This window comes from Heterocephalus glaber, unplaced genomic scaffold (genome assembly GCF_053883595.1).
Source record: "Heterocephalus glaber isolate CG9 unplaced genomic scaffold, H.glaber_assembly_v1.0 deba00000546, whole genome shotgun sequence".
In the NCBI taxonomy this organism is placed as follows: Eukaryota; Metazoa; Chordata; class Mammalia; order Rodentia; family Bathyergidae; genus Heterocephalus; species Heterocephalus glaber.
This window is the reverse complement of record NW_028258147.1, coordinates 21,905,561-21,933,439: the sequence shown is the minus strand read 5'-3', so window position 1 is coordinate 21,933,439 and position 27,879 is coordinate 21,905,561. Positions and strand designations below refer to the sequence as shown.

General features: G+C 34.7%; 1 long non-coding RNA gene across 3 annotated transcripts; it reads left to right on the top strand.

Annotated features, from left to right (window-relative positions):
- Positions 1–388: 388 nt before the first annotated feature.
- On the top strand, positions 389–27,879 carry LOC147829644 (uncharacterized). Of its 3 annotated transcripts, none has more exons than XR_015448737.1 (4): positions 389–569; positions 1,161–1,280; positions 2,080–2,226; positions 9,749–27,879. It is a non-coding gene; the product is annotated as an uncharacterized LOC147829644 (long non-coding RNA). The 3 variants fall into 3 exon arrangements; XR_015448736.1 differs by having other exon boundaries at positions 1,161–2,226; positions 9,749–9,835; positions 10,406–27,879; XR_015448735.1 differs by having other exon boundaries at positions 1,161–2,226.

Below are 27,879 nucleotides of genomic sequence, written 5' to 3'. Positions count from 1 at the left end.
GATTTCCTTAAAAGGGTGGCTGGAATAAGCAAAGTCATTAGCAGTTTATTTGCAACAGTGCACTTATGAAAAGCTCTGTGGAGAACACATCAACACTCAGGATGTAACTGAGCAATTAACATAGGACTGCTGTACTTTGGGGTGTTAGCATGGGAGTAAACAGAAGCAGATGTGAAGTGTTTGTGCTGTTAGCACACACAGTCTCTTCTGACATATGCAAATACCGCTCACACTTACAGAACCCGCAACCCCTATTGTACCATGACCTTACTGATGAAACCCCATGACAGAAGTGCTTCATTTGCACTGGGTGCTATTAATTATTAACAAGTCAATACCACCTTCTCTTGTTATTAGAGCTTTGCAGAAAGCCAGGTGAGAAGGCATATACAAACAAGTCAAAATACTCTAGTCCTCAGCTTGCCTTGATTGCTGCTTTCCTGCCAGAGGTCTCCTTGAAAACAGAGAACCATTAAGGTCAGAGACAGCAAAAAAGCCTCAAAAGAGTGATAGATGAGATCACCTGTGAGACAGACATGAATTTGCATCCTTTTCTCTATGGAACTCAGGTAAAGCCTGTGAATGACCCAGTGGTTTCTCCATAAAAAGAGAACAATGCTAGGAAGCTATTATTAAGAGCAGTTAAAATACCCAGGTTTTTGATGCAGAATTATGTCCAATATAGTTCAGTGAAACAATGAATAACAATAGATAAAATTGTATTGATAGTCAAGGGCCAGATTTAAAATGAACTTACAAAGATATAGCAGAAAACTTTATTGAAGAAAATGAGGTGATTCTAAATTCTAGAATCAATATTCTTCATTTTTATTTTAGGATGAGAAATAAGGAATTATATGCAGGTTGGATTGGAATAGTAGAGGCTGCTTAGAATGTACTTTTCCTGGACAAGAGATGCTAAAATACTGTAGTAGAATCTATCTGATACTGTTTAGATCTGAAATGTCCCCAAATTCTCATGTATTCAGAGGTGAGACTTTTGGAAAGTGATTGAATGAATCATCTGCAGCTAGCTGTACTCATTAGTGTATTAATTCACTAATTAGTTCATTAGCTAAATGTGTTTTTAGGCAGTAGGACTTCGTTGAAGAGGTAGGTCACTGAGGGCATGACCTGGAATGTTATATCTCTCTTCCTAGCTCCTTTCATCTTTTCTGCTTCCTGACTTCCATGAGCTAAGAAGCATTCTTTCCCATACCCTCCCACAATTAAGTTTCTGCTTTGGAGCCAGCCATCAATGGACTGAATCCCCTGAAACTGTGAGCCAAATCAAACCTTTCCTCCTTTAAATTGTGGGTGTCAGGCATTGTGGCAGCAGCAGGAGAGCTGACTAATATATTAGCAGAGGGGATGGCACAGATGGGATAATTTTGAGGGAAATTAGCAGTATTTGATGAATCACCAGATGCCACTGTATTAAGGTAGGATGTAAAGAAAATTGTGGAGAAAATTGTTAAAAATGATACCCAGGTCAATTGTTAAACCTTAATCATCAGATGAAATCTAGGAGAATGTGGTAAGTCCGGAATAATAGCCTTCCAGGAGTAATAGCTTTATTTAAAAATGTTTTGAATAAGCAGGTAGATATGTTTTATAGTATTAAAATTCAAGAGCAAATTCTGGGCTGAAGGTGTAGATTTGGGAGCTGTTAGGTAAAGGAATAAAAATTTCAGATTCTCCATGGAAAGCATAAAATCTGGAAAAAAAAATGTCAAAAATGGTAATAGGTGAAACAAGATTTTTGTGTGTGTGATCAGCAGAAGAAATTTTGACAATGAAAACAAGGGCATTGTTTCTAGAGAATGACACTAGGAATAAATGTATTTTATTCTAAAAAGAAGGGAAGTATTTAGAGAAATGCAGACATTTTATTGGCCATATTAATTTATCACATTAAATTGGTATTTCCATGGCTAAACTGGAAAGCTAAGAGAGATATCAGAAAGAGTTAGAGTGAAAAAATGCCAGTGAAGTGTAGAGATTTCTTATTAATTTTTGAAGTACACAAGTTTTGAAATAATAAACATGCTAAATAGAAAGCTCTACATAATCTTTTAGGTTTGAAGGAAGGAAAAGAGCGATTCTCAAGATACATGACTGAAGGAAGTTGTTCATATTTATCTCACTAAAGAAAAGAGACAGATTTTTAAATACCTTGGAACCTTGAGGAAGGGAGATCTATAGTTCAGGCTCATTCAACCACAGGTGAGCTTTTTCTCCTCGATCATTGTGATTCTTTGTGTCCAATGCAAATGAAGATATAAGAACACAGATCTTCACAACCCATCTCTGTCTCAGGACTTTTAGGATCTGGATTTTTTGGGGGGGTGGTACCGGGGATTGAACTCAGGACCTTGCACTTGAGAAGCAGGTGCTGTGCGGTGCCACTGACCTAAATCCCCAGGGAAAGATCTGTTTTGATTTTACTTGAATAACACATTTTTCTATTAAAAAAAAACTATAATGGCCAAAAAAAACAGTATTCTATAGAAGCATTTGCCAATTGTCTGTTAAGAAAAAAAAAAAAAACACCTGAGAGACAACACTGTGTTATAAGATAATACCATATAGAATTACAAAGATTGTTTCTTTGATTCAAGTGTTTCAAAATGCTATGAAAAAAGAATCTTGATAATATAACAAACACAGCAAAAAATTAATTGGAAAATATCTGCCCCCTTACACTGTCACTTTTCTAGCCTCAATCTCTTTCTACTACCAGTAGCATCTTACAGAGTAGAAAATAGGAACAAAAGGCTGAGACCAGATGCTATGACAAAAGATCATAGGATCTGGCATACTTGTGAATGTGTGCCAGGTACAATGGTTTTCTGTGTTATTTGAAGGAAGGTTCATTATAGAACAGAATTAAAATTATCCCTCACACACGTAGGTTAGATGAAGCAGAACATACTATTTCTCTGAATTATTTCATAGTCTACTAAGACCTATCCCTCCCTCTGGTGCCTCCTGACAATTTGTGAACTGTTGCCAGATTCTCTCCTAATCAATTTTCTTCTTGGCTTTTGAAAGACAGAAGCCCACGTCACCTTCCAGACCTAGTTCTCTGTGCTTATTGTCACATATTGCCTTATAAGGTATGTGCTGTGAGACTACATGCTAGGGAAGAGAGGGCTCACCATGTAGTCTATCCATCAAATGAAGGTTTATAAAATAGAAGCCTATTTATAGCTGGTGATCTAATCTCTCATCACATCATTTTCCTTCCTAGAAAATCCCACTTGGATTTCTCTCCTTTTCCCTTTCCTTGCTAAATGAGTCTTCCTTTTTAAATGTTTCTTTCCATTGTCTTATCTTTCCTTTCTTTGAAAAGAAAGTTAGGTTTTTATTCTCATTTTATCCCTGTTCATATTGTTTCCTCTTGAATAAATGTTTTGTTGCTTTGTATCTCACCACTAAGTTCAGAAATTCTCCACACCATTTTTTAATGAACTAATTACAATTCTGACTTTAATTTGGTCCATTAAAATTTGTGTTTGGTTACCTGAAGTTCCTAGACTGACAAATTGTGTCACTTCTAGCAGCTACAAATGCCATTGAAAATAAAAATTTGGTGTCGTTCCAATCAGTCAGCTCTCCCTTCTCCTTTTTAATTATTTATTTTATTTTTAAGCCTCAAACTTCTGTCATTATGAAGAGGGTTGTTCATTATTCCAAAAAACTGCAAAGAACAGGATTGCTACCCAAGCAGAAGAGAATCTGTTTTAAGTGGTGAGACATTTGGGTTGACTGTGGAAGAAAAAGGAGCCTCAGACCTTCCCTTCACTGATAGAAATGCTTTATTTTAGAATTCTCAGACCTGGTCCTTATTCATTTTACTCCAAAAATAGAAAGTAGTGACATTTATAAAGGAGAAATGAGTTCTACTTTGTTTCTTTATAATCCAAATGCTTTAAAATTTAAACACTTCATGAAAAAAGATTAAAAGAGTATATCTATTAACACTTATATAGTTAATTTAGTGGATTTGAGTCTGTAGAATGTTAAAACAATAAGATTAAGTGTTGGCAGAGTCATTCTAAATATTTATTTAGCCCCATCTACCTATATCACTGTAATTGGTGTTTTTGTGAGATACAAAGAAAGCAGAATTCAATTCAATTTAACAAATATTTATTAAATTACTATTATGGCTAAGACACTGTGTAAATATCACATGGAATACAAATGCAGCAAATAGAGTCTAATAAAAGTTTCAGTTTGGTTCTGTTTGTTTTAGCTAAGATTTATTGAGCAGCTAGGGATTGTACTAAGTTTTAAAATGCAACATATTTTTATGTACACAAAGGAACTTACAGTCTGGTAAACTAGGATTCATGAAATCTTAAAAGTATATGCAAATTGTGTGTGTGTGTTCATTCATATTTTCTTTTTAGAAGAGGAGCATTATCTTCAGAATTCTCAAAGAGTTCAGAAAAGCTCACAGGTGCAATACAGAGTAGATTCTCAGAGCTGGGTGGGGCATTACACAACAGACTCTCTGCCTCAGGTCCTTCAAATACCTTCGTGGTGGTTGGGCCTCGGCTGTGTGCTGAGATAGCCACTAATGATGTATTCATAAGGCAAAAGAACATGAGCCTCAAGATCAGAAAGCAATTTTCAAAGTTGTCGACTATTAAATGCTAAAGGAGAGTCCAGAATAGTCAGAATTGAAGGTACAGGCTTTTGGTTCCCCAAATGAAGGCAACTCTGACTGGTGCCTTTAAGGATGTGTAGGACTCGCATAATTGGAACTAAAGACACCATATTTGTCTAGCTTAGGACACTCTTAAACAAAGTGACAAGAGGAAGTGAGCAAAACATAGTGAGGAACATCAGCTCCTTCAGATGCTTCTGCAACCGCAAGGTTTCTTGATCCAAGCTTTTTACAACCTAATCATCCTTAAACCCACCTTAAAGTTTCCATGCTTGTTCCACCATTGTAAACTAGGTTAGGAAATAGAGATTATGCCTGCATTTGTGTATGTGAATTTATAAACATAAACACACCCACTCATGGTAGCCTCACATGTGCCTATGTGTGCTAACGTATGTATGCTGACATCTCTCACACAGCTATTTTGATCCTCTTTTGATCATGGCTGATTAATTAATGTGTTTATAAAAAGCCTACTTTTGCTAAGCCTAGTTTAAGAACTAAAAATCAAAAATAGTTTCCAGAATCAAAAGCAAGTGTCTATGAGCCCAAGAGAGAGAAAGGAAGCACTGCAAAGAGAATGGCATAAATAATGGCAGGGAGGTAGGTAATCTGTGGCCCATCCTAGAAATGGAGAGTATTATACTTAAACTGCTGAAAAAGGAGTCCAGCAAGAGATGAAGTTGATGAAGTAGGATCGCAAGGAAAACAATGTGTACTGTTTTCTAACACTTAGGTTTTATATATCAGAGTAACTATCAAAGGTTTTGAATAGAAGAAAAATGACGCTGCTATATTTAGATTTTTTTTTTTTTTTTTTGGTGATGGTGGTGGTGATACTGAGGATTGAAACCAGTGCCCTCACATTGAACTTCATCCTCATTTTTTGTATTTTGATATAGGATTTCCTTATGTTGCTAAGTTGCTGAGGCTGGGCTCAAACTTATCATCCTCTTGTCTCAGCCTCCCACAATACTGGCATTGAGGCATGTGCCACCATGCCTGGCTAGATTTAAATTTTTAAAAATCTTGTGGCAGTAGTGTGAACAATGGGATAGGGCAGGTCAGATTAAAAATTAGGAAAAGCATATAGAGTATTACAATAGACTATGTATTGAAGATGTCACAGGAGAACAAAATAGGCAGAGTTGAACTTAGTTAGGCTTGGTCATTTATTAGATGTAGGAAATTAAAGAAAGGGAAGAATCTAGGATAATCATCAGGGTAAGTTTAGGTAGGTGGTGGTTTTGCTGAGCCAGGCAAAGAACACCAAAGGAGAATGTGTAAGTCAAGTCAGGATGAAACTACTTAGGACAGGATGAATGTGAGAAATCTGAGAAAGTAAAGATGCTAAATAGACTGCTTTATGAACTGGAGGATGGAAGGACCAATAAATCAGGAGTCACAAAAGTAAGTTCAGCAGAATAATCTGGACCATCCACTGTAAGCTTAGGATAGTTTTGCCATATTTAAATGGTTCAAAAAAATCAGAAGAATAATATCTTTTTTGAGAAGGGTGTCATATGAAAGTATCTCAAACTGGATGGCTCAAACAACAGAAGTTTATTTTGGTAGTTCTGGAAGCCTGAAGTTCAAGAGTTGACAAGTTGTTGGCTGGGCTCTTTTTTTCTAAGGCCTATGTGTTTGACTTGTAGGTGACAGTCTTCTCTCTCTGTGTTGACACATGGTTTTCCTTCTGTACCAATCTACGACCTAGTTTCCTTACTTGTAAGGACACTAGTCATATTGTGTCACCCTGATAATTTCATTTTAACATAATTATTTGGTTTTTTTACTTCCACTTTTTATTGATGTCACAAATATATTACATTTTATGTTTTTACCCTTCAAATTCTATGAGATAGGATTGCAGGAATACAGGTTACTGTATTTGTCAATATATCCATGTGAGCTGGAGAAACATTTTCATATGGCTTTGTGTTGCTGTCTACCATCCTTACATTTCAACTGAAAGGACTCTTTAAGCACATCTTATGTAGGTCTACTAGTAATGAACTTCCTCAGCTTTTGTTTATCTCAGAACATCTCAATCCCCCTTCAGTTTCCAAGGGCAGATTTCTGGGTATGTATTAGTTTTCAGTGTTTTTCTCACAGCTCTTTCACTGTATCTCTCCTTCTGCTCCGCAAAACATTTTGTTGGAAAAGACATTAATGACCTCATGCAGGCTCCCCTGTAAGTGACAGGTTGCTCTTTTCTTAACAATTTCAAGATTTTCTTTTTGACTTTAGACAATCTAATTTTGATGTGTCTTAGTGTTGTTCTCTTTGGATTTATTAGAGTTAAAATTTCTTGAGTTTCTTGCATTCATATGTCAGTTCCTTCCTTCACATTTAGAAGGCTAGGGACCATTATTTCATCCACTAATTTCATAGGTTTGTTTCTCTAAGTTCAATTTCTAGAATTTGATTTTGTTTCTTTGGACTGAGTTTCCTTGTTTCTTCATATGTGTTATAATATTTTGCTAGTATTTGGGCATTTTAAAAGGCAGTCATCCCTCCCAGTCTTCAGAGACTCAGAGAAAGACCTTTATCATCCAGCTTTGGACGCTAGGACCTCTCAAACACTGTGGAGACCCCGCCCCTTGGTGTAATCCTGCATACCTGCAACTCTGCCATGTACTCCCCTCTGTTTTGAGCAGATTCCCATCTCTGGAGCTGCCAATCCTACCCATGCAAGTTGGCAGCCAGCTCCTTGCAAACCTCCTTAGACAAACAAAAGTGTTGGATGTGTGATCTGCACTTTTGTTTCCATCCTAAGGAGGAGACCTGCTGTGTGGGGCATGGGTGTTTTTCATGTTTGCTTCATGCTCGGGAGGAATACGGATAACTACTGTAGAAACCACAAGCTCTTCCACTTCATTGTTGGACTCTTATCCTGCATTTACAATGGCCAGGGTGCTGTGGCTTCTCATTGGTCTCTACAGTGTTACAGGGGCCTTCCTGCTCTTAGGTTGTTAACTTTGTCTACTTACAGGGAAAGTAGAGCTTGTAGTTTCTTAGTCTGCCATCTTACTCACCTTATGTGTGTGTGTGTGTGTGTTTTTTTTTTCCTTAAATTTTTTTATTTGTACATTTTAGGTATACAATACATTTACATTTATCATTGGGTGCTTGTACCTGTACATGATGTGTCTTGGTTTTTATTTTTTCCCCCATTACCTGTGCATCCTTCACCCCCTCCACCCTTCCCTATTTACATAGACTTCAATTCCATTTTTTTTCTTTTCTCATAATTTTTCCTTCCCTTCTTTCCTTTTCCCTTCCCCTCCCACCACCCTTACCCTTTTGGACCTTTACCTGTTTCAAAGTATCAATTATTCTTTATTAATCCTTTTAATCCTTATTTACACTTTCAGTTGCTCACACTAGAGAAACTATTCAGTATTTACACATGTGTGTCCTACTTATTTCATTTAAGAGTATGGCCTCAATATGCATCCATTTTGCTATAAATGACTCTAGTATAACATTATTATCTCTTTAAAGATTCTGTTACCAAATGTAGTTGCATTCTGAGCTAGTAGGATGGCAGTATATGCATTTCAGAGGGAAGTAAGTCAGGCCATAACATACAAGTTTTATTGGAATGCAGCCATATACTCATTGATGTTTTACAGTATTGTGTATGGTTACTGTAGTACAACAATAGCAAAGTTAAGTAGTTGTGACAGTGAAAATATGGCCTTCAAAGCCTAAATTATCTAATATTTGCCCTTTCCAGAAAATAATTGCTATCTTTTACTTTAGATAACAGGTGAGTTGATGTTGTCTCATTAGAGCTGATAATAGAAATTAGGAGAGTACTAAGGAAGACTTATGTAAATTAAAAATTAAAAAGAAATGAAAGAGGGTAAGTCTTTCACCATTACAACACAATAGGTCAAGAATTAGAGACAGAATAAGCAGAAAAACAGTATGTTGAACCACATATCCTGTATCATACAAAAAAGAGAGATAAATGCCAGATCAAAACAATAATGTGAAATACAGAGGGTTCTGATATCATGGAAATCAGCATATCACAAAAACTATGTATAGAGAGGTAAATATAGTAAGAATTTAAAAATGACTTTTGGATTTATTAGTGACCTGTTTGCTTTGAAGGGAACTTATATACATATTTTATACATATAAAAATGTGATACATATCACTGCAGTTTTGCCTTTTATATGACTTGTAGGATGTTCTTGAAGAAAAAAATCAAGTGTTTTCACTATAAGTATTTATGTTCTTAAAACTATTCTTGTGAAACTGTCTCCAGAATAGTATTCCATTCAGAGAACAAAGTGAAGTAAAAAGAAAAATTTCAAATACATTCTAAAGCCAGTTATTGGGTACACAGTTCAAGGAGTGAGATTTGTAAATATTTATGTCTTTATATGTCAAGTTTACCCCAAAAAATCAAATTTTCTATGGACTTTTTGCTGAGAAAATTATTGTACTTTGTAATTTATTGCTTTAATGTTACTATCAAATCCTTAACCATTCCTACCAAAACCAACCACTTTCATGCAAAAAGTGGATCCTACTAAACTTCCATTGCCATCACTTCATGGAATTGTTGCTCAAAAGAAATGGCACCAAGAACTTTAGCACTACTAATAGAAGAAAGCTTTGGAATGGAAAAGTCAGCCACGATTACGAACCAAGGGTTTTAAAAATGATTAGATCAAAACAGAAACACCGTTTTTGGGCTTTCATTGTCAGCAAGGAAGACCTTTGCATGCTTGTTAGCATTGCTATTAAATCAAACATTCAGATTTAGAGTATGTAAGCATATTGGTAAAAAAGGAACTGTCATGAAACTTTAATATAGTAAAAAGAAACAGTGAACACAGAATGCCTGTTGTTTTTTCAGTGTAATTTTATCACTACTAAACTTATTATGCTTCTTTATTTTTATTTCAAAAAAGTTCTTCCTTTGTAATTACTAATATCATGATCAACATTTTTGTAATAGTCATTTACTATATTTGCAAAAAATCATTTTAAGAAGTTTTAAGTCCTTCCTTCATTTCTTGGTATAATATTTGTAATTTTTCTTTTAGTATTTTAGTATTTCTCTTCTTAGCCAAGAAAAAAAAATATTTATAGGAAAAGAATGGAGACTGTTCCTGAGAAAACATCCATTTGAGGTAAGTGCTCACTCTGATGCACATTCCAATATTTATATTGGGCTGGACTTCTAATTACTTTATCATTTCAGGAGCAATAGAATAGAGTGGTCTGCACCGATAAAAATATTTCCATTTGAAAGACTAACAACTCCCTATTTAGAAATGGTGCCTGCACATTAGAGTACTGGAAATCGATTTTTAATTAGGTATTTTAATAAGTAAATGCAAATTATAATGTACATGGTGTTCATAGCTTGCATAAGAGCATAATTATAATAGCCAAGCTAGTTTTTCAGCCACATTCTTCAGTATTTAATGACTGTTGTTGGGGTTTTTTTCATAGAAAAATACTTGCTGTCAAGGGAAAAAGTCTAGATTTCTTGAAAGCTTTAACATAAGACAAATTTCCTATTTAATGTCTTGACACTAACCCTACCTTAAAGAAAACACTTCTAGTATCCATCTGTTAAAACATTCTCTCAAAGAAAACTATTTCCTAGAAAACTACACCAACATCTTTCTGGTCCGAGATAATTTTGCTACATGAAAACTGCATTGATATAACTTTTAGTTGCATTTTATTTTCAGGAAAATATATTCCTGGCTGGTGGAGGAACTCAATAAAAGAAGAAAAGAAATGAGAAAAGAAAAAGAATGTGGTTAAAATAATCTCAATACTACTCTCCACTTAAGTATTTGTTTTAATAAACTCATTTGCTTTATGGTTCTTAAGTTTGAGTAGGAATGTTTAATCTAGCATTACTAAGCTCCCCAAAAGGGAAGCAAATATTTTATGAGGATCCAGTAATTTTTCACATGGCCAGAGTTTACACACCAGGTGTTCAGCTTACAAAGCCCTTGCAGGGTAGTCAAGACTGGACTCAGACCTCGTAGTTGCTGTAACCTTGTATTCCTAACTCAATAGCCAGAGGTGAGAACTGAAGCCCACATTCTGTTCAAGATGTATATGTAAGACACAACTGCTGTGTTCAGCCAATTTTCCAGTTAAAATTCAGGGGTACTGGAAATTGAATGAGCAGTTTCACTTTTTAGCAGCTTTAAAGAAGGAAAATTAATCAGTTTTCTATGTGTATCATATTTTTTTTCAATTTGGGGGTGGGCTACACTAGGAACAAGGTAGAATTTGACTCAACCTGTGAGTTACGTATTTCTGGCTTATTTGTTTGTATGCTTGCTCTCTACCTGGACCCCATCCCTCAACACTCTGCACACACATGCTCCACTGACACTGCTTGGGAACCAAGCAGAAAAAAAATGTCCAGCCTAAGAAACTTGCTTCCTCAGTTAAGTAACATTTTCAGTTTTCCTAAATAAGTTTCCTTTCATCACTTTTAATGAAAAAACCGTATGTCCCCGTGGTTCACATAATAGAAAATGTAATCATACACATCTGGGAAGAATGAAGAATGCCAAGGCTGGCCCAGGTGCCAAATTATGTTACCGTAATTTTCCACACCTAATTCAGGAAAAAAAATGTTAAAATTTAAAATAATAGGGTCTAAAAACTAAAATGGTTCCATTTCATAGAAGTTGAAATAATAACTTTAAAATCTTTTGCACTTTTTTAAAGTGCTATCAATTAAGCCTCTAAAATTTGGAGGGATTTTTGCTTCATTCCCCCCCTTCCTCGTGGAGGGAGATAGGAGTAATATAGACAGGCCCTTCATGAATTGTGAGCGCTGCCATTTTTGTTTTTCTTTTTTCCACTCACAGCTTTCAGTCTTTTCATCTTCTCCAACCTTATCCTTTCCCCTATTCCCTATGTCCTTTTTTGCTACTGATAATTTTTTTTAATTTAATGCAAATATATATTAATTGGAGCCCCCAAAGATCTAAATGCATTTTCACAAAGTGCTAAAATAAAAGCATTGATAGGCTGGGTGGAAGGGAGCTCTTTCTTTACCTAAGTGAATTGTGGTTGTCATATTTACATATTAAAGTCAAGTTTCTGTCTGTGTGGATTGTTGGATCACAGGAGAATGACTGGCTGAATGGAGCAGCTGTGCTTAAAATAGATCATTATTTGGAGTATCCTGGCTGAAGGTAGCAATAAAGGTTATCTAGCCGGAAGGGCAGGTGTCCACAGGTGGCAGATGAAAACAAGACCTCAGGATGCTGTGGAAAGGCAAGGTGAAAGCTGTTTCAGATGTGAGCCCCCAAAAGCAGGAGCTGACTGTTGCAGAGCTGCTTGTCTCACAAGGGAGCAGTAGTATTAACTTCTATGTTTAAGTTCAGTTTTTGTTCTTTTACACATATCTGAAATATCTAGATGCTACATTACAATGCCCTCATTGTAACTTTAAATTCTAAAAGAAATACTTACGCCTTATCTGTTTCCAAAACAATGTGAGTTAATAGCATTACACTGTTTTACATTTTGACCAATGTATTTCTGAGGAAGAATCAAGGCAAATTTCAGGAATAGAAACTAAGTTGTAAAGAACTCAAAGCCATGCAACACAATTTGTGGGTGGGTTTGTTTTTTGTTTGTTTCTTGTTTTGTTTTGATGCCTACCAAGTGTCAAGCCCTGTACCATGTATAGTGAATTGAAAGAAATAGTTAAGGCACATTAATCTTAAATAGCTCACAGACACACGATAAAATGAAATTAGGAGGTGGCAAGGACACCATTTAGCCCACAGTAGAGACCAACTGCCAATGATTAAATAACTTGTTTGAACTCATAGTCAGTTAGAATTTTAATGTAAGTATGTCAACTCCTAGTCCATGACTCTGTCTTCTATTCTACTATTGATACTACAGTGTGCCCTATTATAGCTCATATTTTGCTTTCAAGTAGGTAGCGTCTAAAGTGCTGACGTGTCAATAAGGAATCTGTTTTAGCAAATGGGGCAACTACTGTCTTGGGAAATTGTAACATTACAGTACCACTTTCAGAAATGAACTGAATTTTAATAGAACTTAGAAAACTGAGTTACTCCTCTTTAAGCAAACATTTTGAGGTAATTAAAAAGCAAAGCCAAGCTGGCATTCCTGTAACATTACTCAACATAACCCAGTAGTTGCTTTTAAACAAATCCCAGGAGCATGGTTTGTAAGAAAAAAAGTTAAATAGAATGCTTTGTCTTCATTGTTAAAATTCCAGTTTTCTTCACGTGCAATAAGGACATGAACATGGTTTTGCTTATTGTCATAATATAGTAAAGTCATAATGCTGATATCATAGTACCTAAAACAAATCAAAACAAAGATTAAGTGGAAATAACAGAAAACCTAAACTCAGGAAGAAATCTCAACTCTACTTCCCCTGATGCCATTTTAGTTCATACAGTAATTAATATAGGATTTATAAGAATAGTGCTCAGATGCTACAAACTATTCAATAAATTTTACAACCACAGATAATGTTAATTCTGTTATATTAAATTATTGCACCATCGATAAATTGAAAATTTATTTTGCTGTCCTTAAAAGACTTCATTCTTGAGAAGGTAAAACAGTTGTACTAAGTATCCAAATTGTTATGCCAATTTATTTGTTTTTATTCTATAAAATAGATCTATCCCTTATTTATTGTTTCATTGAGAGAAAATATATAATCATATTTCCTAGTATATGTGTGAGATTGTATAGAAATATTCCTAAAGGAACATGGACATACAGAAAGTGAGTTTCTCCATGGAAAAGTAAATTGTAAAAGCAAGAAGTAAAGGATCAGAGAAGAAACATAACATACAGTGTCTCCTGGAAAGAGACAGAGTGGCTCATGGGCTTTACATCTAATCTAAACACCACACACACATACACACATAAACACAAACATCCAAAAGGAACTTTTGCATCAGGAAGGTGATCATTTTGCATAGAAATAGTCACAGAAGCAGCCAGCTGTTAGCAACACCCATTCAAATAATCTGGTGCACAAAGAGACTCAGCCTTCAGCCTGTAAGTGTTTCCAATCATGTGGATGGCAAGGCTATTCTTCCAGTGCTGGATGAAAGTGATGGAAATTGATGGACTTCACTGATTTCCAGTCCCACTAGCCAGCTGCTTACTTTGTGGGAAGGGTTCCTGAAGCCACCCTAAAATTAAGTCATTTAATATTTAATTAATTTACTTTTTTTCCTTGAGCTTCTACCTTCAAATAACATCATCTTGACTATAATTTAGTCCCCCACGTAGCTTGACTATGGAGATTGAATATGCTAATAAAGCCAATATAGTATTCAAGTTCATATGATTGTCCTACTTCTAATTGCAGTCTGTCCCTCAGACTTGTATGCATACTAATTATGATGAGGAATTTTATTAAAACTCTTTACAGATAACATGATGGCCTTCAGAGGGTGTTTTATCTAGTGCTCCCTGCTGCAGGAGGCTTTCCCTTAGATAAAATCCCAACTAAGCTCAACAATGATTTGTAAGATGCTCTCTCCAGTATATTTCTAAGAAGTTTTTCTCTTTCTTATTCTTAAACAAGAGAAACACATCTAAATAGCTTAAAGTCAACCAAAAAACATCATATAAGGCAAAAAAATCATTCTTTAAAACATAAATATACATATACACAAATTATTACTTTTAAGAATTTAAAGATTTCATTCAATTAACACAGAGGCATTTTCACTGTAGAGTAGATGTTGTGCCCTATAAGTAATTCAATTTACATGTATTATTAGTTCATATTCTTAAAATGATTCAAATGGATGTGCTGCTGTTGAATGTTAAGTTTTCTAACTTCCTGAAGGCTTGCTATTTATTTATCATTAATCTTCATCTAAAAGTGATTTTTGTTTCTGTAACCTAGTTTTGGAATTCCCTCAGTAAGTATAAAGCTTCACAATAGGTCCTTTAACCTCCATTTTCAACAATAAATAACACTTATCTCTTTGTTTTATACACATTATATGGAATTAGGACCCCCTATGGAGACATTAGATTAGGAATTATAAAACCAATGTGGCATGCAGTCATTGTCCTAATGTTTTCAAACCATCAACAAAGAATGAAGGAAAAAGGCAGCCAGGCCCTGACCTACCATGAGGGACCACATTATACAGCAGGGCATAGCAATAAGAGTCACTAACTAGACTGCCTGTGTAAAGTTAGATAAGGGGTAAGCTTAATGTTGAGAAAATCTACAAATAATCATGCAGTTCACCAAGCAAGGTAACACTGCACCCTGTGGGGTCTGAATCAGATGACTCAGTATGCAAAGAAAAATATTTGTATTTAACTGAAATTTAATTTAGTTTCACATTCTTACTATAGGTTAATCTTCCTGGAAAGTAGGTCACTAAATTGGTAGTGTTTTGAAGTGTTAATTTCTTTCACCATGTCTGTCATGATGGTGAATCAACTTCTGTAGTTTATAATGTAAATCCACACTGATCTAAAATAATTTGAGGGACTAATTCCATGGTGATCAATAAAATGGCTAAAATGAAGTGTACTGTTTAACTGTTAGGAAGAGGATTTTAAATAAAAGTCCTTCAAAACCTAATTTAATGAGAAAGGATTTGTTTGTAATTAGAACCATCACTTTTAAATATGTGCTAATAACTGTCTCTAGACAAATATTCTCTAAAGTTAAATATACATGTCTCAATTGACACTTTATTTAATCAAAAAAGTTATTTTTTTCTTTCTAGATGCTACCCAGGAAATCTCTGAATCAACTCAGACCCAAGTTTTCTAACTCATTAATGACTTTGGAGCACATAGTAGATTAAGGGCATCCGTAGCATACGTCCATCTGTATAAGCAGATATGATACAAAATAAATTAGAGTTTTCTAAATCCTTGAAAGATGCATCAATTTTTGCATCCTTCATAAGAGAAATTTTCACTATTACTTTTATTGTTACCAGGTTAATTTTCCGCACTTCTTGTAGCATTGTTAAGTGTAGAGGCAGGTAGTGATGTAAGTATGGCTGGTTAGAAGAATTATTTTTCTTCTTTTTATTGTACTGGGTACTGAATCCAGGACCTCTACACTGATCTGCATCTCCAGACTTCCCCCACCCTTAGTGAACCAGGGTCTCAGTAAGCAGCTAAATTGCCCAGATTGGGCTGGAATTCATGAACTTCCTGTCTCATCCTGCCAGAGTGCTGAGATTATGCCCTGAGCCCACATGGCTCAGTAGAAATGTTTCTCATCCAACTGACAAATATACTCTGAAACAGTTGAGCTCCTAAATCAACCCTTTAACTCATCTTTCGTAAGAGCCAATGAATATCCCAGTTCATGTTGGCAATTCAAGGAGTTTTTATAAGCTGGAAAAGATTAAGAGACGCAGCTCAGGTTTCAGGGCTAGTATTCAACATACACTTACTTTACCCAATGAAAAGCTATTTGTCTTTAGAATCTCAAAGCAAGTACATGATCTGTCCTCTATCTAAGTGGTATATATGTTCTGTGGTGTTGATAAGAGGAACTACTATTTATTGAAAAGCTCTTATGTATCCAGAAAGCAATAGGAGCTTCACACAAGTAATCTTATTTTATATCCACAATGATTCTTCAAGGTAGATAGTGTCAGCCCACCAATTTCATTCAAAAACTACAGAAACCAAAATTAGAACACTCAGCTTGGCTCTAGGGTGAATAGAGATATTAGCCATGTTCTTTGCACTGTGGAGCCTCTAAGGTAGTGGGGTTGAACCAATAGTGGTTGTAATGCTACACAGGCTTCTGTTTCAGGAGTTACATACCCTTGAATAACAGATCAAAGAGAAAGAGAGAAGTAGTTATACAGTACTAGTTGAGGTAATAGTTATCCCTTCATGTACCACCCAAGGTGATTATGTTCTGTTTTGAATCACTCTGTATGTATAATTATATATCATGTGCACCGATGAGGAATGAAATGTGAAGTTAAGATTGTTTTGTGTTCTCATCACAAAGTATGGTTATATATGTGAGTGATTGTAAATATATAGCATGTATCTATAAGGATATATACAGATAATGTTTACATTTTTAAGAAAACTATTACATTAAGATACATTGTTGTTGGTCCTCCTCCCCCTCTTCAAACACACGTATGCCATTATCCTTACCACTTTACGAAGCAATTCTCTACGTCCTCTTTCATGAGTGTCTTTACAAGTTTTAATTTAAAAACACAGTGAATGCTACTGCTGATTGCGCACCAATAGAAAGGCAGGGTCTTTACTATGTGTCTTCATCACCTTATTCATGAGATGACACCGTGCAACTTCTGGCTCTTCCCAAAAGTTAGAATGACCGTGACAGGTAAATGTTTTGAATTGATTCAAGGCATTGAAGCAGCCATGACACCACAACTGAGGAAAGAGAATTTCCAGAACTGCTTCAGAAGGTTGCAAGAACTATGGAAAAAGAGTGTCCAAGTCAAGGGCGAGTATTTTGAGGGGGATTAAAGTAGTGCCTTTTGCTGTGATAATTTTTTAAATTTAATTTACCATCTTTTTCAATCACATGCAATATGTGTGTGCCAATGTAAGGAAAATTCTGGAAATCATTCTGATTATGTTATTAATTAATACACTAAAAGCCACTAAAACAGAATAGCTTATATTCATAGATCTACCAGTTACATCACAGCCAAAAGAAAGTTAAATCAGTAGTGATTAGATTAACAACACTGAATTACCTTACTTAATCCTGATCTAAGAGTAGTCTAATTTCCATATTGTTACAAAGAGAGTACTTCCATTCTTAAAACAAAATCCTTTACTTTAGCAAAGCTTAGTCTCTTAAATACATTGGTATTTAGGTAAAATATGGTATTTAGGTTAAAATGATACTATGATAATCTAGAAATCAGCACCTCTAAAGTGATAAAATTAGTCATGCCAAAGTGCTGAGAACATGACTACTGGATGTAACCATATGCAACCCACTCGGTTATCAAGTGCTCCGACCACACACGCCACAGATCCTCACCTCACTACAAACAAAATCAACAGGAGTTTCTAATTTTTTCTAATTTTTAAAATTAAATTTCTAATTTTTTCTAATTTTTAAAATTCGATGATAACTATACTATATTAGTTTCTATTTCTGTATTTATTTGAAGTTTTCTATAACGGTCTTTAAGAATGTTAAAGCAATATATAAAAGTGAGTATGGTTGTCCTTATATGTAATATGTATAAAAATACTTTTCATTGCAAAAAAAGAAGTGATGTCTGAACCAAACACTGAAAGCCTCAGAACAAGGACAAAGCTTGTTTTTTCAGGCTCCACAATGAGTAATGCATAGTGCAAGATAGCAGGTCTTAGTTCCTTCCTGTTGTTTACCATTTCCCAGCACAGACCCTCTTCCTAGGCCTCTCCTCTTGTCTTTCAGCTCACCCTTTTTCCTTACTCTTCAATTGGTTTATTCCACCAATATCTTGTCAGCAGCCATCATAAAAAAAGTTTTCTTAAGGTGCAGTGATTAAATTTTCTTTTTTTATTCCTTGCTAATTGAGACCCTATCTAGACAACATCTTTCCAGATACAAAGTGACTTTAAAATTGTTCTTTTTACGGAAATCTCCTTGTTGCCAAATTGAACTCAACCTTCTGTTTTATATGTTCATTGTTTTATTTATTAAATATATGTATATTCCTAAGCATCTGAAGCTTTTCATTGTTCATTGACTTATTCATATAGCAAAGAATTAATTGTAAGTAAAGAGTTATATTGGTGTTACTTAAATCTTTTAATTTATACTCACTTTGTTTACCAAGTAAAAAATAAAGATTTATAATGTATAAGAAATATGTTATAAGAAAAATATGTTACCCAAAGAAGTACTTTAAGTATTGCTGGATTAAAGAATCATCTCATAGCAATATGACATATAATAAAAGTATCACCCATGCTTTAATTTAAAAAGAATCACTTTAAGTGGTTTTCATAATTGTATTCCCTCAATCTTCCTCCAGATCTATGGAGACATTACAACTGTACAAGTTTCCTTCTAACTAGAAAACTGTCGTATAACTTTATAGGTGACATTTATTATCTATATGAATTATTATTTGTAACTTCCATATTAACAGCCATTCCTTATTAATTTGACAAACATTTATTGAGTGCAAAACAATGTATTAGGTGATGACAATTCTTAAATATCACTTCTTTCCACTGAAACCCTAGCGATCTCCTGGCAGTTGCTTCTCCTTCCAAAGGTACGTGGCTAGAGAGAGAATGGAACACCAACTTCCCTGCAACTTGTGCAGATGGGATCAAGTGGAGTCTATTGATTCTTATGTTTGTGTAGTGCATTAATCACACAAGTATCTCATTTGCTTCTGAGGAGATGTTCATTTATTTTAAACTTGGACAAGAGTTTTTATGCTGCTTCTGGAGAACAAGTAAAACATGTAAATCAAAAGATCTTCAAATCCCAATGCAGATTTATGTACTAAATTATTGCCTAGTTTAAGTTTAAGAGCATGACATCATTAGAAAGACTAAATATAGACAGGGTTCTCATTTTAAGAAGAAGCTAGAAGCAGCCTCCTAACTTTTGGAAAGGGTCAACAGTGAGAGTTTCATTGATACTATTTGTCCCTTGGTAAGTCTTGACATTCATTTTTGCTGCAATGCAAAGAAGTTTGTTTCTACTTACGTGCTTTAGTTGATTAATTATGAATTCCTTACTGTAACTGAATGGAATATAAGGAAAATAAGCCTAATTTTCTTTTCCCTAGAAGCAAGTTCTTTTTGAGAAATAACACACCATTTAGCTTGTAGGTTTGGATAAAAGCCTCAGTAACTTTTTATTTCAGCCCTCCCAAATATAATAGCAACATTATTCCCCCATGTTTTAGGTTCTTTCCTAGTTCCTCTTATTCTGAAAATTCTGACTTAATGCAAAAGCTCATGTCACACATTTTAGGCCTGAGGGAAATCATTATGACCTGCTTTTTTCTTTTTCACTTTCTTTGGGGAATTTATTTTTCTCTGCTTCTGTCTTCTCTGGATTGCTGGCTATTTCTTATCAACTTCATTCTCCTAAGTCTACACACTGGCAGGAGCATGCCAGCTGTCTGCTGAGGATGGATCTAATCTTGGACCCTGTCTGTCATTTGACCTTTATAAATGGTCTTAGTTTAAAGTGTTGCATAATAAAAATAAAAATAAAAATGTTTGCCTCACTAAGAGTTATGGCTCACCCTCAGTAAAGCTGCAGCTGCCTTAAAGGACACTGATCTTACCTTTCTCTTCAGAGTAGAAAAGTTAAGACGTGTACTTTCTGATAGAGTTAGGGACAGAGGATCCTTGTGTTTTAGTTGATCCACATTTATGGATCGTATGCTATATAAATGGGTCAGGAAAGTATAACCAAACCATGCTCAGGGGGAAAATATTCAGCAACTATATCCTTCTATCATATTTGAGTTTAATATCAACAATCTGAAATCTACAAATCTTGCAAGAGCTGGCATCTCAGCTGTGCATTCTTGGCCTTTATAATCCTGAATAGACTACATACTATAGCTACTTGTGCTTTCCTGTGGTCAGGTTCTTCTACCCCACCTGCCTCTCCCTCACAGCTGTTGCTACTTCTTTAACATAAAGACCTATAGTTTGCATATACTTCTGAATAATTTTTTTAATATGTCCATATTTCTGTAAATAGTGCATGTGTGACACTTTGATGTAAATTATAAATTAAACACTTGCTTGCAAATATTAAGTAATTAGATTTTTTCCTTTAAGTTTATTGGTACATTTTAGGTATAAAATTCAGGTACATTCATCATTGGGATCTTGTACCTTTACATGATGTATCTTGATTCTTATTTTTTTCCCCATTTCCCTGCCCTCCCTTCACCCCCTCACCCTTCCCTATTTACAAAGACTTTGTTTCCATTTTTTCCTTTTCTCATATTTTTTCTTTTCCCTTATTTCCTTTCCCCTACCCTTCCTACTTCCCCTACTCCTTTTGACCTTTTCTTCCTATTTCACATCATCAATTATGCCATTTGAACCTAATTTACATTTTAGTTTTTCACACCAGAGAAATTATTTGGTATTTACACATGTGTGTCCTATTTATTTCACTTAAGAGTATCGCCTCAATGTGCATCCATTTAGCTATAAATGTCTCCAGTTTCTCATTCTTTATGGCTGAGTAGAACTCCATTTTATAAAAAAACCACATCTTCTTTATCCAGTCTCCAGTTGATGGGCAATTGGGCTGTTTCCAAGATTTACCTATTATAAACTGTGCTGCTATAAACATGGGTGGGCATATATTGTTGTGGTATGATTCTTTTAATTCTTTGGGGAAGATACCCAGCAGGGGAATAGCTGGGTCAAATGGGACTTCCAATCCTAGTTCTTTGAGGTATCTCCATACTGACTTCCACAGTGATTGCACTAATCTGCACCCCTACCAACAGTGGAGATGTGTTCCTTTCTCCCCACAACCCCGCCAAATTTGTTACTGGTTGATTTCTTGATAGCAGCCATTCTTTCTGGGGTAAGGTGGAATTTCAGTGTTGTTTTCATCTGCATCTCTCAAACGACCAGTGATGTTGAACATTTTTTCATGTTTATTTACTGATTTTTCTTCTTTGCCTGAGAAATGTCTGTTCATTTCAGATGCCTATTTTTGAAATCAGTCATTATATTTGGGAGGGGTCTCAATTTTTTCAGTTCATTATATATTCTAGAGAGCAGACCTTTGTCTGAGGAATAGCTGCTAAAATTTTTTCCCATATTGTAGGTTATCTCTTAGCTCTGCTGGTGGTTTCTTTTGCTGTGCAGAAGCTTTTTAGTAAGATGAGCTCCCAGTTGTTGATTCTTTGTGCAAGTTCCCATGCTACTGAGGATTTGTTCATAAAGTCTTTTCCTATGCCAATGTCTTTGAGAGTTCTACCTAACTTATCTTCCAACAAGTTTAGTGTTTCTGTTTTAATATTTAGATCTTTGATCCACTTTGACTTTAGTTTAGTGCTTGGTGAAAGATAGGAGTCTAGTTTTAATCTTTGGCAGGTTGAAATCCAGTTTTACCAACACCATTTATTGAAAAGGCTATCTTTCCTCCAGTGAGGATGATTGGTCCTCTGTCAAAGATGAGGTAGCTGAGTATGCCTGGAGTTGTTTCTGCATCCTCTAATCTATTCCATTAGTCTGCAGGTCTGTTTCTTTGCCAGTACCATGCTGTTTTTATCACAGTGGCTTTGTAGTATAGTTTCAAGTTGGGGATTGTGATACCCTTGTCATATCTCTGTTGCCTAGAATTGCTCTTGCTATTCTGGGTCTCTTCTTGTTCCAAATGAATTTTTGGATTATTTTCTCTAGTTCTGTGAAATATACTCTTGGGATTTAAATCAGGATTTCATTGAATCTGTATAGAAGTTTTGGAATTATGGCCATTTGCACTATGTTGATTCTTCCTGCCCAGGAACAAGGGATGTCTTTCCACTTTCTTATATGCTCTTCAATCTCTTTTTTCAAAGTGCTGTAGTTTTCAGTGTGGAGGTCTTTTGTCTCCTTCATTAGATTGATTCCTAGATATTTCATTTTTTTTGGATCCTACTGTGAAAGGAATTGTTTCCCTAATTTCTCTCTCAGTGAGTCTGTTATTTGTGTACAAGAAGGCTATTGATTTTTGAGTGTTGACCTTTCATCCAGCTACGCTACTGAATCTTTCAATTAAGTCTAGAAGACTTTTGGCAGGATTTTTTGGGGTCTTCTATGTAGAGTATCATATCGTCAGCAAATAATGATAGTTTAACTTCTTTCTTTTTTAATCTCTATTCTTTTTATTTCTTTCTCTTGTCTAATTGCTGTGGCTAATGTTCCCAAGACTATATTGAACAGGAGTGGTGACAATGGACATCTTTGTCTTGTTCCTGATTTTAGTATGAAGGTTTTCAGTTTTTGACCATTTAGCATGATGTTTGCTGTTGGTTTTTCATAGATAGCCTTCATCAGGTTGAGAAAATAATTAGATTTATTGGTTTGTTTAAGATCTAAGATAAGTAATTTGTTTTGTAGAGTTGCATATATCTAGGGTAAAAAAAAATCTGTAAGAAATTTGCCTCTGTTTATTTGTTCTGTGTATTCCTATCATATTTTATATATTTCATCATAATAAATTTTGAGTTTATTTATATGTTGCACACAGATAAAAATCCTAGTTCAATCCTAGTTCAGTATTAATCAAAGCTAAAACTTCTAATGCATAATATGACACTTTTATTGGTAAAACAGCTTTTTAAATTCATCCTAAGCAAAATAAATGTGTTTATAGTCTTTTTTCTATTATTCAAGTAAATGTTCCTACCTTAAGACCATGAGCCCCTTACTATTACATGGTTGAATCATTTGTTTAAGCAGCATGCAGTAACCTCAGGCTGTCTGTCATTCCCCAGGTATTAAACACCAAAGCCATTTGGCATAAACAGACCTTTCTAAAAGGAGAGCTGACAGTTTCCATTAATGGCCAGGTTTAGGGCTGGGGATATGGCTCATGGTAGAGCCCTTGCTTAGCAAAGGCCAAGTTTACTCAATGAGAGGGCAAAAGTATAGGTTTTAAATATGTACACCACAGACTAGATAAAATAAATAAATAAATGAAATTCTACATTATAGGTTCTACATTAAATGTCAAGGATTCTTTAAAATTAAGTTGTCCTTTCAATTAGTGAGTGATTCTGTCTTATTAATAGAAGTACTCACCGTTCTTTTAAATAGATAGCTAAATTGCAAAGTGAGATGTTGCTACACATCTTGCATAATAATGGACATCTCACCAGGAAGAGAATTGATCCAGAGTCTAATAGAATTTCTCACACTTGTTTCTCAGGGTTCCTAGAAAATTTTGAACAGGACAGGGCACATATTTTAGGGTCAAAATGGTCACAGTATTTTAAATTTGTATTTTAATTTTAGAGATAATTTTTTGAAAGTACTAGCTATAGAAGTTCTTTTTGTGATTTACATTTTAAATGAAAAGATCCTTCCACAAATTTTGAGGTTTACAAATTTTTTTTCCTTTTTCTCTAAAAAAATCTCTATATATGATAAAAATTTAATACATGGACATTACATAAATCTGTTTTAAGAGTGTCTCTGAATGTGTGTAGTGACTTAATAAGGAAATATAAATTCTTTTAGGCATAAAGTAGGGGTTTGTTTCAAGGGCATATGATAATGGCATGTATATAATCCGGCCACTTGTGATGCAGAAGTAACCAGAGGAGGGTAACACAATGTTTCTTTCTCAGGTTCCATGAAAATTTGTACACTAATGTAAGATTAAATTCTTGTACACCTATCCCAAGACCTCCAGAGTGAAGACTATCTAATGTGTTTTCTCATGACAGATGCTAATTGAGCCTATTCTAGTCCCACTATGTTGTCCTAAATATCGAGATGAATAAGGCATGGTTTTTGTCCTTTAATATTGACAGTATAATGGAAACTACAGCAAGTAAATAGAAGTTATCATTCATAAAGCAGTGGAAGAATTTAGAAGAACACATAGCACCTCTGTCAATAATACCTGTAGAGACCAGTTTATTGTGGTATCATTCATTCACTCAAAATTTATTTACTGTTCACCTACTATGTGTCAAACACTCTTCCTGATGCTGGAGACTTAGCATTACATCAAACAGATATGATTTCCTAGAGTTTACATCATTGTAAGTGGAAAAACCAATAAACAACTAAATATATGATACACTATCAGGGAATGGCAAGTGAAATGAAGGCATAATACCCCAGAAAAAAGAGAGTATAAGAGAAGTACTATTTTAAATAAGTATTTAAGGAAGGCTTTCTAAAATGGCAAAATTCAATCAGATATTAGAATGAAGTAAGGAAATAAATCATGCTAATATCAGAAGAAGAGAATTCCAAGCTGAGACAATAGCAATTGCAAAGGTTCTGGGAAGGATCATATTTAATGTATCAAAATAGCAAAGGGGGCCAGTGTGCCTGAAGCAATGAAATAAGTAGACTAAAAGGAAATGAAGTAGGAAAGTTAGCCAATGGAGAAATTATATTTTAAAATATTGTAAAAATAATAACTGTTCTGGATTTTGTTGTGAACACAATGAGATGCCAATGGAGCATCTGAAACAAGGAAGCAATCTTAGATATTTCTACTGTATTTACTCAGGAGTAGAGTGGAGCTGCTGGGTTAATTTGAGAATGATTTTGGAGATAGAGGAAAGATTTCCTGAGCTTCATCTGGAAAGACATATAAGCATTGGCCACATGAATTAATAGCAAGTCAGTTTTCAGCGAGTACATAATAGGATAGGATGGAAAGTAGAAAGAGCAACATATGCAAAATTTGGAGATAAGAGTAATTATCATGGCCTGGCCGGGTTGTTTTACCCAGCAGACAATACTATAGGCAGAGTGCCATGAGTTTTCCAAAGCTGGCAAAGAAAATTTTTGAGATGTAAAAAATATATTTTCAGTACCCAGAGTAGAACTTAGCCTGTTCTAGGTACCTAATAAGATTCACTAATGAATGAACTTAATTCAATTTTATAAAAAGTGGCATTATGTCAACTTCCCAACTACAGCTCCACTCAAATCTTACATAGTTATCTGGAAATTATTTTTAGTGTGGAATATGGGCTTAACATAATGTGTGTGATAAGATGTTGATCCCCAAAGTAACTGTCCCGAGGGCCTCTGGAGGTGTTAAAAAGGGTCTCTGTCCTGGAAGTCAGAGTTCTATGTAAAAGGGGCATTCTGGTTTTCATTCTGACAATGGATTTGAATGGGGCAAAACTGTAGTAATTGACTGGAGACATAGTTAGAAGGCAGCTGTGACAGTCTAAGGGTAAAATGAAGATGGACTGATCTATAAAACCATGCCCGTATGGATAACAAAAAAGGAATTGACCAAGTCTATTAAGAAAATAATACCTACTAATAGGGATTGGTGACTAACTGATTATGAACATAGAGAAGGGGAAGAATTGTGAGTGACTCTAAGGTTTGTAACTAAAGCACTAGATGGACAGTAGTAACTTTCCCAAAGAGGAGGATTAGTAGAGGAAATAATTATCAAATTAATAATTGATAGATTATCTACTAAAGTTTCCAGCCTATTTTCAAATTTTACTATCAATTAGGCCTTGGATAAAGTGTGCAAATCTCCTTTACTTTATCTGCCAAACAAGGGTAATTGTATCTACATAGTTTGACTCATAAGGCTAGTTTGAAGAAAAAAATGGAACACGATATGTTCCAAGTTTGAAAGTATTTAACAGTTTTACATATAAAATACTGCACATTATGAAATATAATTTTAAAAAGAACATTCCTGAACCTACTGTAAATATTTTAAAAGGACATTATGTATATTGTCGAATTAGTATTTATGAATCACTGACACAAATTTTATTTTTGTAATTTTTTTCCTTAAAACTAGTTTGACTGAAGATGCATATATGCACACACAAGACATTATAAGGCTTTTCTTCTTTGGGGGCTTTATTAAAATGACTGCATCTAGTCTTGTGCACCTTCCTTTTATTCATTTAATATATACTTTCCTCAATGAAAGTATAGAAAGCCATAAAAAAAATTGTGTTTAAAATTCAAAAACAAAACCAGGAACAAGCCAAATGTTCACTCATAAAAGAATAATAAAAAATTGTGAAATATTCTTCCAAAGCAATATTATATAGCATAAAATTATGCCTGAATACAGATATTATCACACACAAAAAATAAATTACCTACTTTTAACATCTGCAAGAAGGTAAAATGAAAGATAACCAGGACATGAGAAAAGGGTAAAGGCAACAAATAATGCTTTTCAAATTCTGTAAAGCAAAGAGTTAAAGTTTGCTAAGGAAAATCTTATTAAAACAGAATACAGCAATACATGAAAGTTCATGAACGCTTCCATTCACAAATAATTTGGTTCAGAAACAGAAGGCTTCAGCAATATTTTGTTTCCCTTAGTGAACTCTGCATCAGGTAAGGAGCATGACCAGAGTCATCTTCCCCAAAATAGTGGAATTAAGTTCATAAACCAAGGTGCAATACCTGATGACATAAGGTTTTATCAATTATTAAAAAAAGGAAGGAAAGTCTTTCTTCCAAGATGATTTCCTTGTGAGATTTTGCTTTTAGCTTTAGTGTCTTGTGTGTGGAATTGTTCAGCACCACACCATGAAGCTGCCAGGGTTGCCTGCTTTTCCATCTCTAAGACCTAAGTATCTATTAAGAAATAGTCCTGCCTATAACAGGGTTCAGAAACCACCTGATCTGTTCATTTTGTCATGCTGTGGGACAATATCCAATTCCATTAAAATAAAACATTATCTGATTCAATCATGGGAAATTTATTCTTTTATCCAAAAAGTGTAAGGAAAGTGCTGCATTTTGCTGAGGTTTTTTCTAAAAATTAAGAATTTATAGATATAAAATTTTTTCTATACCCTTAAAATATGTTGTAAAATATGTTTAAATTCTATGTAGGTCCTACTGTTGTAGTGTTCAGATTTTTTTTTTATTAAATTCTTTTATTGGTACATTGTAGGTATACAACACAATTACATTTCTCATTGGGAATTGTACCTTTACATAATGCATCTTGGTTCTTGTTTTTTCCCCATTCCTAGCCCTCCCTTCATCCCCTCCACCCTTCCCTATTTACAAAGACTTTATTTCCATTTTTTCCATTTCTCATCATTTTTCCTTTCCCTTCTTTCCTTTCCCCTGCCCCTCCCACTACCCCTACCCCTTTGGATCTTTTCTTCCTATTTTACATTATCGATTATTCATTCTAATCATTGGTACATTTTAGGTATACAATATAATGACATTCAGCATTGGAAATTTGCACCTTTACATAGACTCTCTTGGTTCTTATTTTTCACCCTTGCCCAGTCTTCCCTTCAACCATTCCTCCCTATTTACAAAGATTTTGTACCTAGTTTTCTATTTTCTCATATTAATCCCATTCCCTTCTATCCTTTCCCCTAGCCCTCCCACTTCCTTCCCCTTTGCCCCTTTTCTTCCTATTTCATTTTACCTATTATACATTTAGTCCTTATTTACACTTTCAGTTTCTCACACCAGAGAAAGTATTCTGTATTTATTCATG